We start from the raw sequence: 6824 nt of genomic DNA on the forward strand, positions 1-6824 counted from the left end.
AGCTTCTGAAAAATGCAAAGAAACTAAAGAACACTCAGTGTTCACTATCGGAAGACTGTTCACTCAGAATCCAGAAAATAAGGAAGCCGCTATGGTCGTCTGTTAAAGACTGTCGCACGCCTGAAGATAAAGTGTATCTGAAATACGATAAGCTAGTTTTCAGCAAGGTGACGTACGTGTGCTATGAGGACAAGAATGAAAGACGCAGGCTTGTGAGGTCCGGCACAGATTTGAGCGGCGGCACAACACAGGACCATGGATGTCAGGCTGCACTCAACAATGATCGAATGATCACCCGGCGAAGGGCCGCAAATGGGGCATCGAAGTGACAGGAAAATAAAACTTGTCATTTGCAGTTGCTATCTTTTAATGTGCAAAACATCGTGAATAAAATAGCCGAATTTGAAGTGTTCCTTTATGACCTCGGCCCACACGTTACGTTGCTGACAGAGACCTGGTTACATGCTGGAGTGTTCAATGATGAAATCGTTCCCCCGTCATACAGAATATTTGGGCGTGACAGATAATCGCGAGAAGGTGGAGTCAGTGGCGTAGCTAGGTCGTCTGGCACCCGGGGCCCATAGGTCTTCTATCACTTCCCTCCCCCCCGCCCCCTCCCGTCTGTAGTCGAGGAAGGCGAGGATATCGACAATTTCCGGGTTTCAGCACCAGTACAGCCGCCTCCGATACCGCGCACGTCCCCCGGGACCGCTCTCGTTCGCTTTCTTTCCCAGAGATCGTGAATGCAGCAGGTATTGGCGGCGAGGAGTTACGCAGTCGCCATCTATCGGAAGCTCCTCGCTGGCGTAGTATGAGGGATCACGCGGCGCGCTCCTCATAGGTTTTGCTATCAGCGCTCACTGAAAACACCACGCGGGAGCTCTCCCGGACATTTCTGTAAGTACTTTCGAAACGAGAGAAGGTTTTTCTGTCTAAATTATATCCTTGGGCAAACTGAAAGCACAGAATCGTTTACAGACGCTATTTCTTTACCGAATACATATAGTGAACGCCACTGCGCGCGGTCGCCGTGATGGAGTCTCCCGAACCGGCCCCTTGCGTGAAAGGTAGGCAAACGCTGAGAGCAAACTATGTAAGCCTCAATGCAGCGATCGCACAGCTTCGCAGCGATCGACTGCGCCTCTGCATGCATGTCCGCGCACATTGTTTTCCTTTCGCCGTGTGCGCGTTTTCGCACCGTGCCATGATCTTTAAGCCGCAGAATATAAGCATTTGACAGTATACAAGCAGCCATTGTTGCGTGCGTGCTATCAGAGCTGTTCAAAAATAATTTCTTTGTAGAGACTTCGACGCCTACCGGGACTGGGATGCACCGTCGCGACGATTCAATGCTTTTTTTTTTCTAAATTCTTGGACGTTTCAATGTTATTTCTCAAGTTGCGTCGCACTATATATTTAGCGGTGTTCTCAGCGGGCGATTTCCCGCTGCTTCTTTTTTTTGTAATCCAGTGCATTATTTCATAACACAAACATGACCATATGCCATGCTTTTTTTTAATGTGCTTCTTACCGCTCCCTTTCTACACCAGTGAACTTGCCGGTACCTATAGCATCGACAAGTTCATAGACCAAACCGTGATGACATTAGTCGGGCAGCGGACTCGGGCGAGCATCTCAGTGCGCGTTTTTCGAACATCGCAGACCCGGCGCCGTAGCAGAAATCTTCCTCGCGTCCGTGCTTGCTGCATACCCGAGTTGTAGCCGATGACTGTTTGCCGGTTTTATGTTTCGCGAGCCAAGCTTCACGCAGCTTCTTGTCCTGCGGCTACGTATGAATAAGGCTGACACCGGGCTCCGTTGCGTACGTCCGGCACTGCGGCACCGAGCAGTATCCTACCATGTTGCGCGCCTTCAAAGGCAGCCACTACCTATTGTAGTGCTTGCAAGCGTTGTAAAGGAGGCACTCGAAGCGGGAAAATCTCGCCCCTAAATGAGGAACGCAGCGTACAAGGGAATTTAAACTCTTGTTTTAACCTCGCTTCGGTGCTCTCGAAGCAGCCGACGTGGCCGCTATGTCCACATGATCCCTAATAGCACGTCACGCCGACGGAGGCGCCAGCTTTTGCAGTGGTGGAGCTCGAGGCCTATACACGCAGTTTTTTCTGCGCCAAATAACACGGACTGCTGCACTGATAACTTGTGATAAGCGCATGTGCACATCTTCTGTCAGACTGTAAGGCTTGGCAACGAATACAAATGCGGCATCGTGGCAAAAACGGCTCACTTCACAAGTGAAAAAAAAATTATAAAGTTTTAATTACCAATTTTAGCGCTAACATTGCATTCGCAAAATTGAAGGCCGACATTCATATCTTGCCCAACAACAACTTCACGAAAATCGTCGTAGGTACTATGGCCCGCAGTATTTTGACTGTGGACAGCCCTGAACGAAAACGAAAATGAAATTGTGTCTCAGTGACGCTGATCTCCCCACCATATTAGAAAAATGGAAAACGCCACCTGCGTCCCTGCTGCGCGGGCGCCAATGCTATGACAATTACGAGTTCTCTTCATTCTAATCAATAAAGCCTTGTTTTTATTTGCTGCTATACGGACAAACGCGATTATCCGAGCTGCGGTACCACCAAAAGATTGGGAACAGAATAGAGCACGCTTCGCGTCGATTCTAGGCGTCGCCATAAAAAAAAAAAAGCAAGAAGACCGCGATGAAGGCCGTGCCAGCGAAACCTGTTGGTCTGCACTCGCAAAGGAGAGGGCTGAGGTACCAACGTCACGCCCACTATTTCATATTTATTTCGCTGCTGCCATACTGGGCGCCGCTCGCAATGCCATAGTACTGTAGGTTGTAGCACCCAAAATGATTTTGTTTAAGAAGTTTTTGTTGAGTTAATAATATGACTTTGAGTCCTAATTCTTGGAATTGAAGTATTTCCTCTATACGTACTAATTAAGGAATTATTAAGGATATTGTTATTACTTATCAGCCATATTTTTCACGCTACCGAGTTCCTAGCAATCACAAAGACGCATAACTTCATAGACTATCGGGAAATATCCTTACAAAATTCACGTTTTTTCTTGTAAAATTCTGTGCAGCTGACACAGATACTGTATTTGTGACATGAAGTCGCACAACAACAACAGTTTTCTGAAACTTTTGAGGGCAGGAAGGAAAGCGTGAAACGTAACGGCAGGTTTCGCCGCGGCTTCATCGGAGCGAGCGGGAGAGGGGAAGTAAAAACGAGCTGAATATCGCGGCGCCCGCGCTATATACAGCCTGTCGAGTCATACGCCGCCAGACTCTTCGGCCGCACCGAGTCTGAAGACGATCCAGAGAATCCCAATCGCGACTTTTGACGGCCGCACGTATTCAACGTCGCTCTCAACGAACGCTTCGTCGTAAACGCGAGCGCCGGGCGTGCTGGTTCAACGCCCTCTTGCTGTGTTCTTTGTTCGCTGCGACGCCGCCCATATAAGAAGAAGCCGCTCCCGCGTCTGCCAGAGAGCGACTAAGAGATCGTACACCGGTCGAGAGGCGGACTTCGGCTCTGTGACCACACGGCCACTACACTACTGTACGCCCTGTGCCTGGACATCGGAGTGAACTTTGGGGAAATCAAGCAACACGACCAAGTAAGGATCAATCCTTTTAACAACTCCTTTACCGCGAGCACCCCTTCGATGGAACGCGCAGGGAAATACGCGAAAGTACCGCATATCAAAATCCTAGACCAAGTCTATTCGACGTGTGCCTACATAGCGGCACCGGACAACAGCATCAAGGGGATTGCGTATCACGTTCTAGAAGACCAAAGCCACGCCGAGATCATGGACGACATCGTTAAAGTCAACCCACAGCTAGAGATTGTAGACGCAAGAAGGATGGGAAAATCATCAAAAGCCCTGCTCATCACTTTCGCAAACACCAACAGAGTCCCGGACTCCATTCGATTCGGCGGAGGAATAAACAACTGCTACCTCTTCAGACCCAAAGTGGAAGCATGCTACAACTGTAGAAGACCGGGACATCGCTCGGACGTGTGTCCGGAAGAACGAAGAACTCTCTGCTACAGGTGCGGCGATGAGCATCCGGTCCAAGACGAGCCCACGTGCACGCCGAGGTGCATCCTGTGCAAGGGAGAACACTTCACGGGATCCAACCAATGCAAGATCAGATATGAGAGATCGCCCGCCAAGGGAAACAAGAAACGAAGTGGCAAGCCTCAAGTGGAATTTCAGCGACCGGAGGGACAGGCAGCGCAACCTGCGCACCCCAAACAGCAGCAACAACAGCGAGGCAGAAGCAGATCGAGAAACCGAGCCCAGGGTAACGACCGAGGAAAACGAGACCGCTCAGAGTCCTACCCGGCGCTACCGAACGCATGGCGGGAAGGAGCACCACATCAGGTGAGCGGGACACCGCAATCCTCCCACGAGAGTAATGAAATTAAGGAACTTAAAGCAATCATACAAAAACAGGAAAGAATAATTCAGGAACTAATCAAGGCAATAACGCAACAGCAGCAAGAAAGTAAAACACATATTGCTCAACAACCCGCGATCTTAACACGGGAACCGCGGAGGGCATCCCTTCACCCGTCAAACGCATCCTCTAGGGCACCCTCACCTGCAAGAGGGCCACCGGCAAAAAAGAGGTTGATGGAAGACTCAGAGAATCACGAGAAACGGAATCACGAGGAAGTAATGAGCCTATTAAGAACAATGGCAACGAGATTAGATAAAATTGAGGAAAGGCAACACAATATTGAAGCAAACATAGAAGCACGCTTCACAGCTATAAGAAACGAGACCAGGGAACAATATAAAACCTTAGCAGAACAAGTAAGAGTCCTTACAAACGCAGCAAAGGCTACAAACGAGCTAGTACAGAAACATGAAAATCAAGTGGTTAAGGTGATGGGCAAACTCTTTCCGGCCCCAGGACCCATGGCCTCCACCACAGCAATCCATCTCCCTCCCTAAAGCAAGTCATGGGGAAGGGCCAGACGGAGATAAGAATGTGGCAATGGAACTGTAGGAGCTTCCGGGGAAAGCGGGAGATCCTAGAGCTCCACATTCAAAACCTTGAAAAAGAAAAAATTCCCGATGGCATAGCCCTACAGGAAACCAAGAAAAAAGTAAAGGTTCGGGATTATAAAACATATGAAAACGGAAAAGAAGAAAAACCACTCGCGGCCTTCTTGGTCCATAGAAATCTAACTGCAATAGAGCACGAAATTCAATCGAACGGTGCAGACTGCCTCCTGATAGAGGTCATACCCCTAAAAAGAAGCGAGGCCCCGCTCTTCATTCTAAACATATATAGCACCCCCAAGGCGGAATCCTCCCCTATAATAAAAGCCATGCACGAAGCCATAAAAATCAGTAAGACGAATCCCCTAATAGTAGTCGGAGATAAGAACAAATTTAAAGAAGGGTACTAGCCTCTGGCAACATGTTCAGGACGAAGGATACACGCTCCTGACAGATCCGCTGGTGCCAACTAGGATAGGGAACAGTGTGCAAGCTAACACATGCCACGACCTGACCCTATGCAAAAACATAGTAGACGCACAATGGCACAACACGAAGGAAAACCTAGGGAGCGACCATTACATTATAGAGACCACTATACCGAGCAGTACGCTCAAGAAGGAAAGAAGAAGGGTGACACGAGTGGTAGACTGGGATAAATTCAGAGAAAGGAGACAGGGTAACGCAGATGGCAAGAAGATTGAAAACCTAAATGAATGGATTCACAAACTATTGAAAGACGCAGAGCACACCACCAAGACGATAGAGACAGCAGCCGAAAACAAAGCCGCTGATAGCAGATTATGACACATGTGGCAGGCACATAATAGCTTACAAAAAAGATGGATGAAACAAAAACGCAACAGAAAACTTGGAATTAGAATAGCCAAACTAGAAAGAGAAATCGAAAGTCATTCTCAAAACTTAGTTAAACAACAATGGGGACAAACATGTGATCAAATGAACGGGAAATTGGGGCTCAAAAACACATCGCATCTTCTGAGACATCTTTTAGACCCAGAAAACAGCAGAGCCGCTCACCAGAAGGATCTAGCACGCATAATTCATGCAAGCCCGCTTAATGACGAAGAAATGATAACGGAATTACAAAACCGATACCTATGCACAACGAAAAACCTGACGCTTCCCAACTACAGCGGCAACCCCAACCCTGAACTTGACGAAAACATAACGGTAGCAGAGGTAAAGGCGGTCATGCAGAAACTTAGAACATCCTCCGCTACAGGAGAGGAGGGGGTTACGAACAAAATACTAAGAAATCTAGACGAGGACTCTATTCAAGGGATCACAGAGTACTTTAACAAGTGCTGGAAGTATGGGTTGCTGCCAGAGACGTGGAAACACGCCAAGGTAACTCTCATACCCAAGCCAGGCAAGAAACTCGAACTAAGCAACCTCAGACCCATATCCCTAACATCATGCTTAGGAAAGCTATTGGAGCACGTGGCGCTATCCAGATTACAAGACCACATGGACAAGCACAATCTCTTTCCGCACACGATGATAGGCTTCCGGCCCAACCTGTCTACGCAAGATACAATGCTCAAGCTCTCGGAAGAGGTAATAAACACACCGAATAACACCAACACTAAAGCAATAATGGCACTGGACCTCACCAAAGCCTTCGATAATGTCACCCACAATGCCATCATGAATGCCCTCTCCGACTTAAACGTGGGGGAGAGAATATACTCATACATCAAGGCTTTTCTAACCGACAGAACGGCTCAAATAACATTCGGAGGCATCAAGTCGGATACACTACAATTAGGAAGCAAAGGCACACC

Source organism: Dermacentor variabilis, chromosome 4 (genome assembly GCF_050947875.1).
Source record: "Dermacentor variabilis isolate Ectoservices chromosome 4, ASM5094787v1, whole genome shotgun sequence".
NCBI classification, from domain to species: domain Eukaryota; kingdom Metazoa; phylum Arthropoda; class Arachnida; order Ixodida; family Ixodidae; genus Dermacentor; species Dermacentor variabilis.